The following is a 22,934-nucleotide window of genomic DNA, read 5'->3' on the forward strand; positions in this document are numbered from 1 at the left end:
TATCTCTTGGACAGGCCGTATAGCCGTGATTAAAATGAATGTCCTTCTCAAACTCCTCTACCTTTTCCAAACCCTTCCTGTGGCAGTCCCTCTCTGCGTTCTATCTTCTTTACAGGCAAGTTATGGTAAATTTATCTGGAATTACAGAAGACCTTGTATACGTAGAGCAGTCCTTTTCAAGACCACTTCAGCTGGCGGCCTAGGTCTCCCCTCGTTATCCAAATACTACCAAGCCTCTAGACTTAGTAAATTAGTCTCCTGGCACTCTCCAAAGGGAACCAAACGATGGGTTGATCTTGAATCAGCACTCACAAAACCCCATCGGTCTCAAACCTACCGTGGCTCCCCAGAAAACTCAGACCTCTCTCTATCTCGTTGGTCCCATCAGTTTCTCTTACTTTATCTGTATGGGACTCTCTCGATACTAAGTTCTCTCTGTCTACTCACCCCTCGCCTCAGACACCTCTCTGGTTTCACCCTTCTTTTCTCCCTGGCCACTCGCCCCATATGATCTCTACATGGTCTGCAGTTGGCATCACCCGCTTCCATCACATCCTGGGCAATTTTGCCCCCCATTCTTTTACTGAGTTATGGGAGATACATTCTTTACCGCAGTCCTGTTTCTACCAATATCTCCAGATTCGCCACTTTGTCCATTCGTCCCTCTCTTCTCTTGACGCTTTACGAAAACCCACGGCTATGGAACGCCTTTGTATTTATAGACCCGCGGAAAAGGGCTTAATTTCTCTGATCTATCATTCTATACTAGATCAGGATAGCCCGCCCCTAGAGACCCATGAGTGTTGTTGGGAGATAGACTTGGGTACCTCTCTGGGAGAAGACACTTGGGAGGCTATACGCCTTAATATATCGAAATGCTCAATTAGTGTCTCCATTAAGGAAAACTCTTATAAGGTGTACACTCGTTGGTATCTTGTCCCGGAGCGTCTTCACCAAATATACCCTAATTCTTCTAACCTTTGTTGGAGACAATGTGGACAAGTCGGCTCTTTCTACCATATTTGGTGGTCCTGTCCATATATTGTCCCTTACTGGTCCATGGTCCAATCTACTATATTGTCAATTATTCCCTATGCCTCCCCTCTTACTGCTGCTTCGTTGCTCCTGTGTGCCCCGATCTGTCAACTTTCCAACCATGAGAATAAGTTGGCCCTACACATCTCCTGTGCCGCCAAGTATCAGATTGCTAGCTCTTGGAAACAACCACTCCCTCCTACTTGTCAACAGTTTCTCAACCGCGTCTGGTTTGTGGCCAAAATGGAATATATCACAAGCCTTCAACACAACACAGTGGACAAGTTTAACGCAATCTGGTCTCCCTGGTATGGCTCCCAAGGTGTGACCCCTCCTGGTCTCTCATAATTATTTGCCCTCTGCTCTTTTCTTTCTCTTTTCTCTCTCCCTCTCAAATTCTTTATTCTATCCCCCCAGCTCGCTCTCTTCCTCTTCCTCTCCACTCCCTGATTTTTATTTATTTAATTTTTTTTTTTTTTCTCTTCTACATAATTTCAAAATTTTTAATTTGTATCTATTTATTTACTTTCTTACTCAATTATTATTATTTTATTTTATTTTTCTCTCTTTATATTTTTTTTTTTTATTCTTTTTTTATTTTTCTTCTCTTGATATTTAGTTTCTTTGTTCTGTGCTACTTTCTTAAGGAATTACAAAGAAAAAAGAGGGAAAAAAGGAAAAGTTCATTTTCAATATCAGTATATCATTATACTTGTTACCTATCTATTTGTATGATGAATATTTACTGTTTATTTTGTTCCTTAATCCCCCTTGGGGACTGCACTGTTTTTTTTTCTGTTTCTTGATACCCCAATAAAATTATATGATTATAAAATAAAAAAAAACCTGGAGAAAATTATTTTAAAATATTGGGGGATCCTTTTGAAAGATCCAATTTTAAAAGATACAATGCCAGCTAAACCAATTTTTATCTACCGTAAAGCACCAAATTTAAAAAATACTTTGGTAAGAAGTGCACTTCCCTGCGAGACACTCAGAACCTCATTCAGACCCGGTCGCAAGCGCTGAGTGCTCGCAACCGGCTCGATGTTAAGGCCCTGTGCACGCGCAGCGGCCGCACTGCACGTGCGCAAGCCCCGGAGCGAGAGAATTTCTCTCGCTCCGGAGCTCACTACAAAAGGGGTGGCTGTCGATGTAGATCGACAGCTCGCCCTGTTTTGTAGGCTTTACACAAATGGAGGCGTTCCCAAGCGAACGCCTGCCGTTTTGTGGGCGGTGTCACTGACAGCAGTGATGTCAGTGGGGAGCTTCCTGCTCGATCAGAGCAGGAAGCTCCCTGGGGCTAGCGGTTGCCGAGACCCAACCTTATAGTCTTGTCGCAAACCCCGATGGTCGCGATGGTCTTGACCATCGCGACCATCACCCTGGTCGGTCGCTAAGCTGTGGGTGACAACCCACAGCTTAGCTAGCGACCAGGAGGCCGCACTTAAAGATCAAGCGGCCGCCCTCATTCAGAGAGAGCGATCGCTTCTTGCGACCGCCTCTGAATGAGGGCCTTAATCCTATACGTACAAGAGGATTCCACAGATGTGGAGATTGTATGGCATGTAAAACCATGCCCTCAGCTGAGACTAAATTTGTAAGTTTTATAGTTAAGGGGAAAGAAAATATAATCGAGGGGTTTATAGCCTGCCATACGACCAATGTTGTTTATTTACTGGAATGTAGATGTCTCCTTGTATATATAGGTCGTACATCAAGATCCCTAAAGACAAGGCCCTTGAAACATTTACGGAACATTAAAAAGGGTCTAAATACACACACAGTATCTAATCATTTTAAAACAACCAATAAATGTTCAAGTAAAGACCTTGTAAAGGTGTCCATCCACTAGCAGACAGAGAAACGAGAGCACGATTACGACATTGTAATCGTGCAGTTGTTTCTCCGTCTGTGATGTGCCTACACTGAACATTCAGTCGCTCAGTGTAGGCACATCAATCATCTGCAAACAAGCTGAAGCTGACGCATCGCTGGTCGTTTTAGACATTTTTCTTAACGATTTTTAAGCGATATCTTTATAGTTCAATCTCTCAATTAAATCACCTAGTGTATGGGCACCTTAAGATTTATTGGCATACAAAATGTAAAGCCAAATTGGAAAGATAGAGATCTAGAGGGAAATCTCACTAAAGCAGAGATACGGTGGATATTAAAATTGGATACGCTTATACCAGGAGGTCTGAATGCCGACTTTGAGATAAATGGTTCCTTTAACTTTATTTATATGGATTTTAGCATTTTAAATACATTTTGCTAGTATGCTTTTAATTTATTATTTATTTATTGTCGGAAGGCTTTTTGAAAAAATTCTATTTTATCATCATGTACTATAAAATGTTCTTATTATTAGGCTTTTGTGTATTTATGAAATATTGATATTTTTAATTGATTCATGTCTTCCACTAGGGGGAGCATTGATAAAAATGAATATACATATGTATTTATGTTCTATAAGATAAAATCAAAATTACCTCTTTATGTGCACATCAGAAAGTCTGTCTATAAAAGACATTAGAATTCCCAGATATGTTAAGATAGAAGGATAAGCGGGTGGGATTTACAGCTGCTAACACTAATGTTTGTGTTCCACTGCAGTGGAACGCATGCCGGAACGTCCGGGGATGACAACTTTCGGTGAGCTCCGGTGCTGCGGAGCGATGTATGATGGAAAGCCCAAACACCATTGGAGCGGGCGGTTTGAGCTGTAAGTGTCTTTACTATACCCAGACCACCAGGTTTCATTGAAAAAGAACATTGTATATAGTTGGTTAAAATCCAGATTGGATCAAATATGCCTCTGGTGATGTCATCTCCGGGTCTCGCCTATATGGCTATATGCTTCCTACTTCCCCTGGTATATATAGACGGTAAGATGCATTCCTTGTTACACCTTGACAAAGATTTTAATCGAAACGCGTTGGTGGTTTTTAAGGACTTTGCATCATTGGAGGAAAATTGATTACAGATACTCCCAATTTATAAGGTACTGGACTAAATCCTAGAGATTGTTCCGGACTGTTTTTTTTTATGGATTAAGCTCCTGTGTATAATCTGTACCTGAAATTTTGGACTTTTCCTTGCTTTTATTCTTCAGTTTGATTCTTAGATTTTATATTGTAAGTTTTTTATTTGATTTACCAAAAACTTGGATCCTTGCTGTGAATATACCAAAAGGATTGGAAAAAATAAACCTTTATAAGAGTGATCTGCTGCTAATATGTGTGAGTTGGGTACGCTTATATCTATTCCTATTTGGATGTGTAAAGAAACCTTTATGAGTTTTATCCTGCTCTAAAATCATTGTGAGTGGGTATGTTTTCCCTCTTCCTCCTTACACTTTGTGTATGACACGTTTGGTGTGGATTTGAGGATATCCATTTAAAGATACTTTACCTTTATATATTTGCTACCATACATACTTTAAGTGAGTATAGTACGTTTCTCCACTATAAAGTGGGAATACAGGATTCTCCACACCACTCAGATTCAACTTAATATTGAAATTGTGGTTTAGTTGCAATTCTACACATACAGTATGTATCTTTTTCCTTTTTTCTATGATTACTGACGGACAAGAAGATTTTGAAAGAAAGTGACAAGACAATTATATGGAGACATCTTTATGGATATATGGCTATAAGTATATAGGGAGCACTTAAGTATTATATCTCCAGTGTATTTGTTGTAGAATGTCAGTGTCTTATCCTCTGTACCAGCGACACAGAGCCAAATACCATGATACCCAGTAGTAAGATGACGGCCAGGCAGATAGCAATCACTGCCCCATTAGAGGGACCACGCGGGGGATCATCTGAGAATTCTGCATAAAGAACATACAGGTACAATTAGTAATGTGACAGAGAGATCAGCTGCATCCATTAATCTGTCTCTATGTGCACACAGCACACATGAAATTAAATCCTCTATCAAGATTTTGCTGTGAAACATTGAATGGACTTGTCTTGCACCAATGTTCTAATCAAGGCTGAGGCAATTTGTGACTCTGCAGTTTGTGTGTAACTACAAATCCCAGCATGCACTGACAGTATAACCACAACATCTGAAGACCTCCAGGTTGTCTTCCACTGCTATAGAGCTTTGGTACCTGGTACAGGACTGTATAACATAGGGCAGATTGTACCATTAGGTAGGGTGAGAATAGTAAGTTCTTGGGCTGGAGGCTGAGGGAATAGAGGATGTGCAGGGGAAGGACACGAACTATCCTATACTAATCCCATTAGGAGTCTCCATTGTGCTTCTTATACAATCACAAATATTCTTAGTAACTAGCCCCGAGGCAGCACTTAATGTGGATTTATGTTCGCACCTCTGAAGAGTATGAGCAGTAATCCATGATAAATGCTGCCTCGGGGCCAGTCAAGGTTCCACCAGAACTCTCTCCCGGCTAGATCTGTGATGTGTAGCCCGTAGGCTACAGCGGCACAACACCATCTTTAGATGGCATTAGCTGCAGGGGCCTAGCTCCGGACTGCTTGGCATTTCTGAGCTTGGTAACCTGACAGCATCACATCCCCTATAGAACCCTATGGGGGTCGCGGCTGCTGCCGGAAATGGAGAGACCGATATCAACTGCGTTCCCTCCATAATACATCTGGTGGATACGTAATATTTGCGGCTGTCCCCCGAAAACGGGAGTTTTCGGAGAATATGCTGCATAGTTAATGATAATTGGCCCCCTAGACATGGCAGATGTGTTGTGTTCCTATTGTACTACAGGTTCATGTTCTTGTGCATCTAATTATACAGTTATATATCATTTTTATCAGTAAGGTTTAATCCATAAACCATTTTTTATATAAAAATATTATCTATTATATCAGTGTATTGTTTGTGTTGGGTACAGGCCCTGGGCGTCTCCCTTTTTTTTCTAATATTTCTTCTCCTTCTGTCCCCTAGCCCTAACACTAACCCTAATGGCAACTCTAACCCTATGACCATAACATCATTTCCGAGATCGACATTCTGTCAGTGTAGTCATTTTGCAGGTGTCGACATTAATGATGTCAACAGTTTCACTATGTCAAGATCCTCAGTGTCGACATTCTGCTGTCGACATTGTAAATGTCGTCATCTAAACCGCCAACGTAGTGACTGCGTGCCGTCTGAGAGCTTTTTCCATTCATTTCAGTAGCCCATTTGCTTCGATGGAGTTCCCAGTATGTTTGCTACATGTATAAAGCCCAGTGGCGGAGCAGCCGATACTACTGGGGGTGCGACCGCTATGGGAGCCATAGGAGAGTACGGGCGGTAATGATGGACCACCCTCCCGAGGGTCCCCGCTCTGCCCTTAGGAGCATACACAGGGGCTGGTAAGTCTTCACTATGCTGCAACTGCCCCTGTGTAAGCTCCTAAGATCAGAGCGGGGACCTTGGGAGGTTGGTCCATCATTACCGCCCGTCCTCTCCTCTGGCTCCAATAGCAACAGAATGGGTGTGTCAGGGGGTGGCCTGGCTCAGCTGGGCCCTCCCTCAAATTTTCAATGGGGCCAATTCATTCCCTGTAGATAAGAGTTCCCATGACATTGATGAGCTATTGATAAATGGAAGAACCTTTGTACAGTAAATATTTAAATAAAACCAGACAGTGTTCACCCCTCCTCCTAAATTCCTGACAGACCCAATATTACACAGCCTGGGCAGGCTCCCACTGAAATGGGATGAGTATTGGGTCCCCCTGCTGGGCTGCTTCCTATTATTAACCAGTGAAAACGCAGCATGGGGTCCCCGTGTCATAGTGGGATCCAGTCCAGACTAACCAGCACTGGCCTGGAACCCAGCAGAAGAGGAGGCCAGAAATATGTAGTACTGCCTTCCCCCTCCTAAAGACTACCAGCCCTGCTGTGAGAAACACGGGCTCTTCCCTCTGCGAGCTGTGGGAACCAGGGTAATAAGGAATGATAATGCTGGAGGATCAGGTTACCTCTATTTCTCCCTGATACAGTCCCAGATTATTCTTAGTATAAACAGACACATCCCACTTACTCCAGTCATGTACATATGCTGACGTCAGGCTGCTGTGGGAGACCCTGCAGGTGTAAGTGTCACCAGTCAGTGGGGTGATGGTGACAGACAAAGAGGTTAGATACACGTAATCAGGGAGTGGCAGGGTCACTGTGTCCATCACCTCCTCTGGCATCTTCTGCCCATTCCTCTACCACATCATGGCGATGTCCTTGGGATAGTGTCCGTACGCCCGACAATACAGTCTACTACTGCCATTAGTATCAGGAAACTGTGTCACTCTCACAATGGGCTGTTCTGTGGGCATAAAATAAAGATTTAAAAACCATAATAGTGGAGGTTTCTGATTGTGTTTTATAAACTACAAGTAAGCTATACGGAAGGAGAGCCCATAGCCTATGTATATAGTACAGGAAAGCATAAGGAAGGAGAGTCTCTGAGACTACACAAAGAAACAGCTCCAAGACCAAGCCATCCCCCTAATGACACTATATGAACTGTCCAATGAGAAGTTCAAGCTGGAACAAGAACCAATGAAACATTGTTTGTCAGTTCCCATTGTGTTGATACATCTTGGAAGAGTATATATGTTTGCGCAATGGCTAGGTCAGCAGTCGTTACCTGTTTGCTGACCGCAGACGTCTGGATTGATCGGCTTGGACCTGGTATCAGGGCACAAGCGTATGTATTTGGCTGTAACCTTGTATGATAATTGTACCTGTGCTCATTGTCTAGATCAAAGCGTGTATTATTTCTTTTTGTTGAATAATTTACCTTTTTGCGCTTTGGACCAAACTAGGGCTGGTCTACAATTCTTACCGTGTGCAACGCTAAACAGTGACTTTAGAGGTATATGGATAGGTAGGATACCTTAGAGCCCATAGCCTACGTATATAGTACAAGTGAGCATAAGGAAGGAGAGCCAATAGTCTATGTATATAGTACAGGTAAGCTTAAGGAAGGAGAGCCAATAGTCTATGTATATAGTACAGGTAAGCTTAAGGAAGGAGAGCCCATAGCCTATGTATATAGTACAGGTAAGCATAAGGAAGGAGACCCATAGCCTATGTATATAGTACAGGTAAGCATAAGGAAGGAGAGCCCATAGCCTACGTATATAGTACAGATGCGCATTAGGAAGGAGAGCCAATAACCTATGCATATAGTACAGGTAAGCATAAGGAAGGAGAGCCCATAGCCTATGTATATAGTATAGGTAAGCATAAGGAAGGAGAGCCCATAGCCTATGTATATAGTACAGGTAAGCATAAGGAAGGAGAGTCTCTGAGACTACACAAAGAAATAGCTCCAAGACCAAGCCATCCCCCTAATGACCAATGAAACAGTGTTTGTCTGTCCCCATTGTGTTGATACATTTTGGAAGAGTATATATGTTTGCGCAATGGCTAGGTCAGTAGTCGTTACCTGTTTGCTGACCGCAGACGTCTGGATTCAACGGCTGGGACCTGGTATCAGGGCACAAGCGTATGTATTTGGCTGTAACCTTGTATGGTAATTGTACCTGCGCTCATTGTCTAGATCAAAGCATGTATTATTTCTTTTTGTTGAATAATATAACTTTTTGTGCTTTGGACCCACACTTGGGCTGGTCTACAATTCTTATCGTGTGCAACGCTAAACAGCGACTTTAGAAGTAGATGGAAAAGTAGAATTCCTTAGAGCCCGTAGCCTACGTATATAGTACAAGTGAGCATAAGGAAGGAGAGCCAATAGTCTATGTGTATAGTACAGGTAAGCCTAAGGAAGGAGAGCCCATAGCCTATGTATATAATACAGGTAGATATAAGGAAAGAGAGCCCAAAGCCCATGTATATAGTACAGGTAAGCATTAGGAAGGAGAGCCCATAGCCAATCTATATAGTGCAGGAAAGCATAAGGAAGGAGAGCTCATAGCCTATGTATATAGAACAGGTAAGCATAAGGAAGGACAGCCCATGGCCTATGTATATAGAACAGGTAAGCGTAAGGAAGGAGAGCCCATGGCCTATGTATATAGTACAGGTAAGCATAAGAAAGGAAAGCCCATGGCCTATGTATATAGTAAAGGTAAGCATAAGAAAGGAGAGCCCATAGCCTACGTATATAGTATAGGTAAGCATAAGGAAGGAGAGCCCATAGCTTATGTATATAGTACAGGTAAGCATAAGGAAGCAGAGCCCATAGCCTACGTATATAGTACAGGTAAGCATAAGGAAGGAGGGCCCATAGCCTATGTATATAGTACAGGTAAGCAAAAGGAAGGAGAACCCATAGCTTATGTATATAGTACAGGTAAGCATAAGGAAGGAGAGCCCATAGCCTATGTATATAGAACAGGTAAGCATAAGGAAGGAGAACCCATAGCCTATGTATATAGTACAGGTAAGCATAAGGAAGGAGAGCCCATAGCCTATGTATATAGAACAGGTAAGCATAAGGAAGGAGAACCCATAGCCTATGTATATAGTACAGGTAAGCATAAGGAAGGAGAGCCCATAGCCTATGTATATAGTACAGGTAAGCATAAGGAAGGAGGGCCCATAGCCTATGTATATAGAACAGGTAAGCATAAGGAAGGAGAACCCATAGCCTATGTATATAGTACAGGTAAGCATAAGGAAGGAGAGCCCATAGCCTATGTATATAGTACAGGTAAGCATAAGGAAGGAGAGCCCATAGCCTATGTATATAGTACAGGTAAGCCTAAGGAAGGAGAGCCCATAGCCTATGTATGTAGTACAGGTAAGCATAAGGAAGGAGGGCCCATAGCCTATGTATATAGTACAGGTAAGCAAAAGGAAGGAGAACCCATAGCTTATGTATATAGTACAGGTAAGCATAAGGAAGGAGGGCCCATAGCCTATGTATATAGAACAGGAAAGCATAAGGAAGGAGAACCCAAAGCCTATGTATATAGTACAGGTAAGCATAAGGAAGGAGAGTCTCTGAGACTACACAAAGAAACAGCTCCAAGACGAAGCCATCCCACTAATGACACTATATGAACTGTCCAATGAGAAGATCAAGCTGGAACAAGAACCAATGAAACAGTGTTTGTCTGTCCCCATTGAGTTGATACATCTTGGAAGAGTATATATGTTTGCGCAATGGCTAGGTCAGCAGTCGTTACCTGTTTGCTGACCGCAGACATCTGGATTGATCGGCTGGGACCTGGTATCAGGGCACAAGCGTATGTATTTGGCTGTAACCTTGTATGATAATTGTACCTGCGCTCATTGTCTAGATCAAAGCGTGTATTATTTCTTTTTGTTGAATAATAAACTTTTTGTGCTTTGGACCCACACTTGGGCTGGTCTACAATTCTTATCGTGTGGAACGCTAAACAGCGACTTTAGACGTATATGGATAAGTAGAATTCCTTAGAGCCCATAGCCTACGTATATAGTACAAGTGAGCATAAGGAAGGAGAGCCAATAGTCTATGTATATAGTACAGGTAAGCTTAAGGAAGGAGAGCCCATAGCCTATGTATATAATACAGGCAGGCATAAGGAAGGAGAGCCACAAGCCTATGTATATAGTACAGGTAAGCATAAGGATGGAGAGCCTATGTATATAGTACAGGTAAGCATTAGGAATGAGAGCCCATAGCCTATGTATATAGTCCAGGTAAGCATATGGAAGGAATACCCATAGCCTATGCATATAGTACAGGTAAGCATAAGGAAAGAGAGACCATAGCCCATGTATATAGTATAGGTAAGCATTAGGAAGGAGAGCCCATAGCCTATGTATATAATACAGGTAAGCATAAGGAAGGAGAACCCATAGCCTATGCATATAGTACAGGTAAGCATAAGTAAGGAGATCCCATAGCCTATGTAAATAGTACAGGTAAGCATAAGGAAGGAGAGCCGATGGCCTATGTATATAATACAGGTAAGCATAAGGAAGGAGAACCCATAGCCTACGTATATAGAACAAGTGAGCATAAGGAAGAACAGACAATAGTCTATGTATATAGTACAGGTAAGCTTAAGGAAGGAGAGCCCATAGCCTATGTATATAGTACAGGTAAGCATAAGGAAGGAGAGCCCATAGCCTATGTATATAGTCCAGGTAAGCATTAGGAAGGAGAGCCAAAGCCTATGTATATAGTCCAGGTAAGCATAGGGAAGGAGAGCCCATAGCCTATGCATATAGTACAGGTAAGCATAAGGAAGGAGAGCCCACAGCCCATGTATATAGTACAGGTAAGCATTAGGAAGGAGAGCCCATAGCCTATGTATATAGTACAAGTAAGCATAAGGAAGGAGAGCCCATAGCCTATGCATATAGTACAGGTAAGCATAAGGAAGGAGAGCTCATAGTCTATGTATATAGAACAGGTTAGCATAAGGAAGGAGAGCCTATGGTCTATGTATATAGTACAGGTAAGCTTAAGGAAGGAGAGCGCATAGCCTATGTATATAGTACAGGTAAGCATAAGGAAGGAGAGTCCATAGCCTATGTATATAGTCCAAGTAAGCATTAGGAAGGAGAGCCCATAGCCTATGTATATAGTCCAGGTATGCATAAGGAAGGAGAGCCCATAGCCTATGCATATAATACAGGTAAGCATAAGGGAGGAGAGCACATAGCCCATGTATATAGTAAAGGTAAGCATTAGGAAGGAGAGCCCATAGCCTATGTATATAGTGCAGGAAAGCATAAGGAAGGAGAGCTCATAGTCTATGTATATAGAACAGGTTAGCATAAGGAAGGAGAGCCTATGGTCTATGTATATAGTACAGGTAAGCATAAGAAAGGAAAGCCCATGGCCTATGTATATAGTACAGGTGCGCATAAGGAAGGAGAGCCCAAAGCCTACGTATATAGTACAGGTAAGCATAAGGAAGGAGAGCCCATAGCTTATGTATATAGTACAGGTAAGCATAAGGAAGCAGAGCCCATAGGATATGTATATAGTACAGGTAAGCATAAGGAAGGAGAGCCCATAGCCTACGTATATAGAACAGGTAAGCATAAGGAAGGAGAACCCATAGCTTATGTATATAGTACAGGAAAGCATAACGAAGGAGAGCCCATAGCCTACGTATATAGAACAGGTAAGCATAAGGAAGGAGGGCCCATAGCCTACGTATATAGTACAGGTAAGCATAAGGAAGGAGAACCCATAGCTTTTGTATATAGTACAGGTAAGCATAAGGAAGGCGGGCCCATAGCCTATGTATATAGAACAAGTAAGCATAAGGAACGAGAGCCCAAAGCCTATGTATATAGTACAGGTAGGCATAAGGAAGGAGAGCCCATAGCTTATGTATATAGTACAGGTAAGCATAAGGAAGGAGAGCCCATAGCCTATGTATATAGAACAGGTAAGCATAAGGAAGGAGAACCCATAGCCTATGTATATAGTACAGGTAAGCATAAGGAAGGAGAGCCCATAGCCTATGTATATAGAACAGGTAAGCATATGGAAGGAGAACCCATAGCCTATGTATATAGTACAGGTAAGCATAAGGAAGGAGAGCCCATAGCCTATGTATATAGTACAGGTAAGCATAAGGAAGGAGGGCCCATAGCCTATGTATATAGAACAGGTAAGCATAAGGAAGGAGAACCCATAGCCTATGTATATAGTACAGGTAAGCATAAGGAAGTAGAGGCCATAGCCTATGTATATAGTACAGGTAAGCATAAGTAAGGAGATCCCATAGCCTATGTAAATAGTACAGGTAAGCATAAGAAAGGAAAGCCCATGGCCTATGTATATAGTAAAGGTAAGCATAAGAAAGGAGAGCCCATAGCCTACGTATATAGTATAGGTAAGCATAAGGAAGGAGAGCCCATAGCTTATGTATATAGTACAGGTAAGCATAAGGAAGCAGAGCCCATAGCCTACGTATATAGTACAGGTAAGCATAAGGAAGGAGGGCCCATAGCCTATGTATATAGTACAGGTAAGCAAAAGGAAGGAGAACCCATAGTTTATGTATATAGTACAGGTAAGCATAAGGAAGGAGAGCCCATAGCCTATGTATATAGAACAGGTAAGCATAAGGAAGGAGAACCCATAGCCTATGTATATAGTACAGGTAAGCATAAGGAAGGAGAGCCCATAGCCTATGTATATAGTACAGGTAAGCAAAAGGAAGGAGAACCCATAGCTTATGTATATAGTACAGGTAAGCATAAGGAAGGAGGGCCCATAGCCTATGTATGTAGAACAGGAAAGCATAAGGAAGGAGAGCCCATAGTCTATGTATATAGTACAGGTAAGCATAAGGAAGGAGAGTCTCTGAGACTACACAAAGAAACAGCTCCAAGACGAAGCCATCCCACTAATGACACTATATGAACTGTCCAATGAGAAGATCAAGCTGGAACAAGAACCAATGAAACAGTGTTTGTCTGTCCCCATTGAGTTGATACATCTTGGAAGAGTATATAGGTAGGCATAAGGAAGGAGAGCCCATAGCTTATGTATATAGTACAGGTAAGCATAAGGAAGGAGGGCCCATAGACAATGTATATAGAACAAGTAAGCGTAAGGAAGGAGAGCCCATAGACTATGTATATAGTACAGGTAAGCATAAGGAAGGAAATCCCATAGCCTACGTATATAGTACAGGTAAGCATAAGGAAAGAGAGCCCATAGCCTACGTATATAGTATAGGTAAGCATAAGGAAGGAGAGCCCATAGCCTATGTATATAGTACAGGTAAGCATAAGGAAGGAGAGCCAATAGCCTATGTATATAGTACAGGTAAGCATAAGGAAGGAGAGCCCATAGCCTATGTATATAGTACAGGTAAGCATAAGGAACGAGAGTCTCTGAGACTACACAAGGAAACAGCTGCAAGACCAAGCCATCCCCCAAATGACACTATATGAACTGTCCAATGAGAAGATCAAGCTGGAACAAGAACCAATGAAACAGTGTTTGTCTGTCCCCATTGTGTTGATACATCATGGAAGAGTATATATGTTTGCACAATGGCTAGGTCAGCAGTCGTTACCTGTTTGCTGACCGCAGACATGTGGATTGATCGGCTGGGACCTGGTATCAGGGCACAAGCGTATGTATTTTGCTGTAAGCTTGTATGATAATTGTACATGCGCTCATTGTCTAGATCAAAGCGTGTATTATATCTTTTTGTTGAATAATTTAACTTTTTGTGCTTTGGACCCACACTTGGGCTGGTCTACAATTCTTATCGTATGCAACGCTAAACAGCGACTTTAGAGGTATATGGATAGGTAGGATTCTTTATAGCCCATAGCCTATGTATATAGTACAAGTGAGCATAAGGAGGAAGAGCCAATAGTCTATGTATATAGTACAGGTAAGCTTAAGGAAGGAGAGCCCATAGCCTAAGTATATAGTATAGGTAATCATAAGGAAGGAGAGCCCATAGCCTATGTATATAGTACAGGTAAGCTTAAGGAAGGAGAGCCCATAGCCTATGTATATAGTACAGGTTAGATTAAGGAAGGAAAGCCCATAGCCTATGTATATAGTACAGGTAAGCTTAAGGAAGGAGAGCCCATAACCTATGTATATAGAACAGGAAAGCATAAGGAAGCAGAGCCCATGGCATATGTATATAGTACAGGTGCACATAAGGAAGGAGAGCCCATAGTTTACGTATATAGTACAGGTAAGCATAAGGAAGCAGAGCCCATAGGATATGTATATAGTACAGGTAAGCATAAGGAAGGAGAGCCCATAGCCTACGTATATAGAACAGGTAAGCATAAGGAAGGAGGGCCCATAACCTACGTATATAGTACAGGTAAGCATAAGGAAGGAGAACCCATAGCTTATGTATATAGTACAGGTAAGCATAAGGAAGGAGGGCCCATAGCCTATGTATATAGAACAAGTAAGCATAAGGAACGAGAGCCCATAGCCTATGTATATAGTACAGGTAAGCATAAGGAAGGAGAGCCCATAGCCTATGTATGTAGTAAAGGTAAGCATTAGGAAGGAGAGACTCTGAGACTACACAAAGAAACAGCTCCAAGACCAAGCCATCCCCCTAATGACACTATATGAAGTGTCTAATGAGAAGATCAAGCTGGAACAAGAACCAATGAAACAGTGTTTGTCTGTCCCCATTGTGTTGATACATCTTGGAAGAGTATATATGTTTGCGCAATGGCAAGGTCAGCAGTCGTTACCTGTTTGCTGACCGCAGACTTCTGCATTGATCGGCTGGGACCTGGTATCAGGGCGCAAACGTATGTATTTGGCTGTAACCTTGTATGATAATTGTACCTGCGCTCATTGTCTAGATCAAAGCGTGTATTATTTCTTTTTGTTGAATAATTTAACTTTTTGTGCTTTGGACCCACACTTGGGCTGGTCTCCAATTCTTATCGTATGCAACGCTAAACAGCGACTTTAGAGGTATATGGATAGGTAGGATACCTTAGAGCCCATAGCCTACGTATATAGTACAAGTGAGCATAAGGAAGGAGAGCCAATAGTCTATGTATATAGTACAGGTAAGCTTAAGGAAGGAGAGCCCATAGCCTATGTATATAGTTAAGGTAAGCATAAGGAAGGAGAGCCCATAGCCTATGTATATAGTACAGGTAAGATTAAGTAAGGAAAGCCCATAGCCTATGTATATAGTACAGGTAAGCTTAAGGAATGAGAGCTCATAGCCTATGTATATAGTACAGGTAAGCATAAGGAAGCAGAGCCCATAGGATATGTATATAGTACAGGTAAGCATAATGAAGGAGAACCCATAGCTTATGTATATAGTAGAGGTAAGCATAAGGAAGGAGAGCCCATAGCCTTTGTATATAGTACAGGTAAGCATAAGGAAGGAGAGCCCATAGACTATGTATATAGCACAGGTAAGCATAAGGAAGGCAAGCCCATAGCCTACGTATATAGTACAGGTAAGCATAAGGAAGGAGAGCACATAGCCTACGCATATAGTATAGGTAAGCATAAGGAAGGAGAGCCCATAGCCTACGTATATAGTACAGGTAAGCATAAGCAAGGAGAGCCAATAGCCTATGTATATAGTACAGGTAAGCATAAGGAAGGAGGGCCCATAGCCTATGTATATAGAACAGATAAGCATAAGGAAGGAGAGCCCATAGCCTATGTATGTAGTACAAGTGAGCAGAAGGAAGGAGAGCCAAAAGTCTAAGTATATAGTACAGGTAAGCATAAGGAAGGAGAGCCCATAGCCTATGTATATAGTACAGGTAAGATTAAGTAAGGAAAGCCCATAGCCTATGTATATAGAACAAGTAAGCATAAGGAAGGAGGGCCCATATCCTACGTATATAGTACAGGTAAGCATAAGGAAGGAGAACCCATAGCTTAAGTATATAGTACAGGTAAGCATAAGGAAGGAGGGCCCATAGCCTATGTATATAGAACAAGTAAGCATAAGGAAGGAGAGCCCACAGCCTATGTATATAGTACAGGTAAGCATAAGGAAGGAGAGTCCATAGCCTATGTATATAGTACAGGTAAGCATAAGGAAGGAGAGCCCATAACCTATCTATAGTACAGGTAAGCATAAGGAAGGAGAGCCCATAGCCTATGTATATAGTACAGGTAATCATAAGGAAGGAGAGCCCATAGCCTATGTATATAGTACAGGTAAGCATAAGGAAGGAGAGCCAATAGCCTATGTATATAGAACAGGTAAGCATTAGGAAGGAGAGCCCATAGCCTATGTATATAGAACAGGTAAGCATAAGGAAGGAGAGCCCATAGCATATGTATATAATAGAGGTAAGCATAAGGAAGGAGAGTCTCTGAGACTACACAAAGAAACAGCTCCAAGACCAAGCCATCCCCCTAATGACACTATATGAACTGTCCAATGAGAAGATCAAGCTGGAACAAGAACCAATGAAACAGTGTTTGTCTGTCCCCATTGTGTTGCTATATCTTGGAAGAGTATATATGTTTGCGCAATGGCTAGGTCAGCAGTCGTTACCTGTTTGCTGACCGCAGACGTCTGCATTGATCGGCTGGGACCTGCTATCAGGGCGCAAACGTATGTATTTGGCTGTAACCTTGTATGATAATTGTACCTGCGCTCATTGTCTAGATCAAAGCGTGTATTATTTCAATTTGATGAATAATTTAACCTTTTGTGCTTTGGACCCACACTTGGGCTGGTCTACAATTCTTATCGTATGCAACGCTAAACAGCGACTTTAGAGGTATATGGATAGGAAGGATACCTTAGAGCCCATAGCCTACGTATATAGTACAAGTGTGCATAAGGAAGGAGAGCCAATAGTCTATGTATATAATACAGGTAAGCTTAAGAAAGGAGAGCCCATAGCCTATGTATATAGTATAGGTAAGCATAAGGAAGGAGAGGCCATAGCCTATGTATATAGCACAGGTAAGATTAAGTAAGGAAAGCCCATAGCCTATGTATATAGTACAGGTAAGCTTAAGGAATGAGAGCTCATAGCCTATGTATATAGTACAGGTAAGCATAAGGAAGCAGAGCCCATAGGATATGTATATAGTACAGGTAAGCATAAGGAAGGAGAGCCCATAGCCTACGTATATAGAACAAGTAAGCATAAGGAAGGAGGGCCCATAGCCTACGTATATAGTACAGGTAAGCATAATGAAGGAGAACCCATAGCTTATATATATAGTAGAGGTAAGCATAAGGAAGGAGAGCCCATAGCCTATGTATATAGTACAGGTAAGCATAAGGAAGGAGAGCCCATAGACTATGTATATAGTATAGGTCAGCATAAGGAAGGAGAGCCCATAGCCTACGTATATAGTACAGGTAAGCATAAGGAAGGTGAGCACATAGCCTACGTATATAGTATAGGTCAGCATAAGGAAGGAGAGCCAATAGTCTATGTATATAATACAGGTAATCTTAAGGAAGGAGAGCCCATAGCCTATGTATATAGTATAGGTAAGCATAAGGAAGGAGAGCCCATAGCCTATGTATATAGTACAGGTAAGCTTAAGGAAGGAGAGCCCATAGCCTATGTATATAGTACAGGTTAGATTAAGGAAGGAAAGCCCATAGCCTATGTATATAGTACAGGCAAGCTTAAGGAAGGAGAGCCCATAACCTATGTATATAGAACAGGTAAGCATAAGGAAGGAGAGCCATTGGGCTATGTATATAGTACAGGTAAGCAGAAGAAAGGAGAGCCCATGGCCTATGTATATAGTACAGGTGCGCATAAGGAAGGAGAGCCCATAGCCTACGTATATAGTACAGGTAAGCATAAGGAAGGAGAGCCCATAGTTTATGTATATAGTACAGGTAAGCATAAGGAAGCAGAGCCCATAGGATATGTATATAGTACAGGTAAGCATAAGGAAGGAGAGCCCATAGCCTACGTATATAGAACAGGTAAGAATAAGGAAGGAGGGCCCATAGCCTACGTATATAGTACAGGTAAGCATAAGGAAGGAGAACCCATAGCCTATGTATACAGTACAGGTAAGCATAAGCAAGGAGAGCCCATAGCCTATGTATATAGTTTAGGTAAGCCTAAGGAAGGAGAGCCTATAGCCTATGTATGTAGTACAGGTAAGCATTAGGAAGGAGAGACTCTGAGACTACACAAAGAAACAGCTCCAAGACCAAGCCATCCCCCTAATGACACTATATGAATTGTCCAATGAGAAGATCAAGCTGGAACAAGAACCAATGAAACAGTGTTTGTCTGTCCCCATTGTGTTGATACATCTTGGAAGAGTATATATGTTTGCGCAATGGCTAGGTCAGCAGTCGTTACCTGTTTGCTGACCGCAGATGTCTGGATTGATCGGCTGGGACCTGGTATCAGGGCGCAAGCGTATGTATTTGGCTGTAACCTTGTATGATAATTGTACCTGCGCTCTTTGTCTAGATCAAAGCGTGTATTATTTCTTTTTGTTGAATAATTTAACTTTTTGTGCTTTGGACCCACACTTGGGCTGGTCTACAATTCTTATCATGTGCAACGCTAAACAGCGACTTTAGAGGTATATGGATAGGAAGGATACCTTAGAGCCCATAGCCTACGTATATAGTACAAGTGTGCATAAGGAAGGAGAGCCAATAGTCTATGTATATAGTACAGGTAAGCTTAAGGAAGGAAAGCCCCTAGCCTATGTATATAGTATAGGTAAGCATAAGGAAGGAGAGCCCATAGCCTATGTATATAGTACAGGAAAGCATAAGGAAGGAGAGCCCATAGCCTACGTATATAGTACAAGTGTGTATAATGAAGGAGAGCCCATAGCCTATGTATATAGTACAGGTAAGATTAAGTAAGGAAAGCCCATAGCCTATATATATAGTACAGGTAAGCTTAAGGAATGAGAGCTCATAGCCTATGTATATAGTACAGTTAAGCATAAGGAAGCACAGCCCATAGGATATGTATATAGTACAGGTAAGCATAAGGAAGGAGAGCCCATAGCCTACGTATATAGAACAGGTAAGCATAATGAAGGAGAACCCATAGCATATGTATATAATAGAGGTAAGCATAAGGAAGGAGAGTCTCTGAGACTACACAAAGAAACAGCTCCAAGACCAAGCCATCCCCTAATGACACTAAATGAACTGTCCAATGAGAAGATCAAGCTGGAACAAGAACCAATGAAACAGTGTTTGTCTGTCCCCATTGTGTTGATACATCTTGGAAGAGTATATATGTTTGCGCAATGGCTAGGTCAGCAGTCGTTACCTGTTTGCTGACCGCAGACGTCTGGATTGATCGGCTGGGACCTGGTATCAGGGCACAGGCGTATGTATTTGGCTGTAACCTTGTATGATAATTGTACCTGCGCTCATTGTCTAGATCAAAGCGTGTATTATTTCTTTTTGTTGAATAATATAACTTTTTGTGCTTTGGACCCACACTTGGGCTGGTCTACAATTCTTATCGTGTGCAACGCTAAACAGCGACTTTAGAGGTAGATGGATAAGTAGAATTCCTTAGAGCCCATAGCCTACGTATATAGTACAAGTGAGCATAAGGAAGGAGAGCCAATAGTCTATGTATATAGTACAGGCAAGCTTAAGGAAGGAGAGCCCATAGCCTATGTATATAATACAGGTAGATATAAGGAAGGAGAGCCCATAGCCCATGTATATAGTACAGGTAAGCATTAGGAAGGAGAGCCCATAGCCAATCTATATAGTGTAGGAAAGCATAAGGAAGGAGAGCTCATAGCCTATGTATATAGAACAGGTAAGCATAAGGAAGGACAGCCCATGGCCTATGTATATAGAAAAGGAAAGCGTAAGGAAGGACAGCCCATGGACTATGTATATAAAACAGGTAAGCGTAAGGAAGGAGAGCCCATGGCCTATGTATATAGTACAGGTAAGCATAAGAAACGAAAGCCCATGGCTTATGTATATAGTACAGGTAAGCATAAGGAAGGAGAGCCCATAGCCTACGTATATAGTATAGGTAAGCATACGGAAGGAGAGCACAAAGCTTACGTATATAGTACAGGTAAGAATAAGGAAGCAGAGCCCATAGCCTACGTATATAGTACAGGTAAGCAAAAGGAAGGAGAACCCATAGCTTATGTATATAGTACAGGTAAGCATAAGGAAGGAGGGCCCATAGCCTATGTATATAGAACAGGTAAGCATAAGGAAGGAGAGCCCATAGCCTATGTATATAGTACAGGTAAGCATAAGGAAGGAGAGCCCATAGCCTATGTATATAGTACAGGTAAGTATAAGGAAGGAGAGTCTCTGAGACTACACAAAGAAACAGCTCCAAGACGAAGCAATCCCACTAATGACACTATATGAACTGTCCAATGAGAAGATCAAGCTGGAACAAGAACCAATGAAACAGTGTTTGTCTGTCCCCATTGTGTTGATACATCTTGGAAGAGTATATATGTTTGCGCAATGGCTAGGTCAGCAGTCGTTACCTGTTTGCTGACCGCAGACGTCTGGATTGATCGGCTGGGACCTGGTATCAGGGCGCAAGCGTATGTATTTGGCTGTAACCTTGTATGATAATTGTACCTGCGCTCATTGTCTAGATCAAAGCGTGTATTATTTCTTTTTGTTGAATAATAAACTTTTTGTGCTTTGGACACACACTTGGGCTGGTCTACAATTCTTATCGTGTGGAACGCTAAACAGCGACTTTAGACGTATATGGATAAGTAGAATTCCTTAGAGCCCATAGCCTACGTATATAGTACAAGTGAGCATAAGGAAGGAGAGCCAATAGTCTATGTATATAGTACAGGTAAGCTTAAGGAAGGAGAGCCAATAGTCTATGTATATAGTACAGGTAAGCTTAAGGAAGAAGAGCCCATAGCCTATGTATATAATACAGGTAGGCATAACGAAGGAGAGCTACTAGCCTATGTATATAGTACAGGTAAGCATAAGGATGGAGAGCCCATAGCCTATGTATATAGTACAGGTAAGCATTAGGAAGGAGAGCCCATAGCCTATGTATATAGTCCAGGTAAGCATAAGGAAGGTGAACCCATAGCCTATGCATATTGTACAGGTAAGCATAAGGAAGGAGAGACCATAGCCCATGTATATAATACAGGTAAGCATTAGGAAGGAGAGCCCATAGCCTATGCATATAGTACAGGTAAGCATAAGGAAGGAGATCCCATAGCCTATGAAAATAATACAGGTAAGCATAAGGAAGGAGAGCCCAAGGCCCATTTATATAATACAGGTAAGCATAAGGAAGGAGAACCCATAGCCTACGTATATAGAACAAGTGAGCATAAGGAAGAAAAGACAATAGTCTATGTATATAGTACAGGTAAGCTTAAGGAAGGAGAGCACATGGCCTATGTATATAATACAGGTAAGCTTAAGGAAGGAGAGCCCATAGCCTATGTATATAGTATAGGTAAGCATAAGGAAGGAGAGCCCATAGCCTATGTATATAGTACAGGTAAGATTAAGTAAGGAAAGCCCATAGCCTATGTATATAGTACAGGTAAGCTTAAGGAATGAGAGCTCATAGCCTATGTATATAGTACAGGTAAGCATAAGGAAGCAGAGCCCATAGGATATGTATATAGTACAGGTAAGCATAATGAAGGAGAACCCATAGCTTATGTATATAGTAGAGGTAAGCATAAGGAAGGAGAGCCCATAGCCTTTGTATATAGTACAGGTAAGCATAAGGAAGGAGAGCCCATAGACTATGTATATAGCACAGGTAAGCATAAGGAAGGCAAGCCCATAGCCTACGTATATAGTACAGGTAAGCATAAGGAAGGAGAGCACATAGCCTACGCATATAGTATAGGTAAGCATAAGGAAGGAGAGCCCATAGCCTACGTATATAGTACAGGTAAGCATAAGCAAGGAGAGCCAATAGCCTATGTATATAGTACAGGTAAGCATAAGGAAGGAGGGCCCATAGCCTATGTATATAGAACAGATAAGCATAAGGAAGGAGAGCCCATAGCCTATGTATGTAGTACAAGTGAGCAGAAGGAAGGAGAGCCAAAAGTCTAAGTATATAGTACAGGTAAGCATAAGGAAGGAGAGCCCATAGCCTATGTATATAGTACAGGTAAGATTAAGTAAGGAAAGCCCATAGCCTATGTATATAGAACAAGTAAGCATAAGGAAGGAGGGCCCATATCCTACGTATATAGTACAGGTAAGCATAAGGAAGGAGAACCCATAGCTTAAGTATATAGTACAGGTAAGCATAAGGAAGGAGGGCCCATAGCCTATGTATATAGAACAAGTAAGCATAAGGAAGGAGAGCCCACAGCCTACGTATATAGTACAGGTAAGCATAAGGAAGGAGAGTCCATAGCCTATGTATATAGTACAGGTAAGCATAAGGAAGGAGAGCCCATAACCTATGTATAGTACAGGTAAGCATAAGGAAGGAGAGCCCATAGCCTATGTATATAGTACAGGTAATCATAAGGAAGGAGAG

General features: G+C 41.8%; 1 pseudogene; it reads right to left on the minus strand.

Moving 5' to 3' along the window:
* Positions 1-1,173: 1,173 nt before the first annotated feature.
* Positions 1,174-22,934, minus strand: part of LOC148506518 (major histocompatibility complex class I-related protein 1-like) — a 75,528-nt pseudogene continuing 53,767 nt past the window's right edge.

Source organism: Taudactylus pleione, unplaced genomic scaffold, assembly GCF_031769625.1.
Source record: "Taudactylus pleione unplaced genomic scaffold, aTauple2 ptg000400l, whole genome shotgun sequence".
NCBI classification, from domain to species: domain Eukaryota; kingdom Metazoa; phylum Chordata; class Amphibia; order Anura; family Myobatrachidae; genus Taudactylus; species Taudactylus pleione.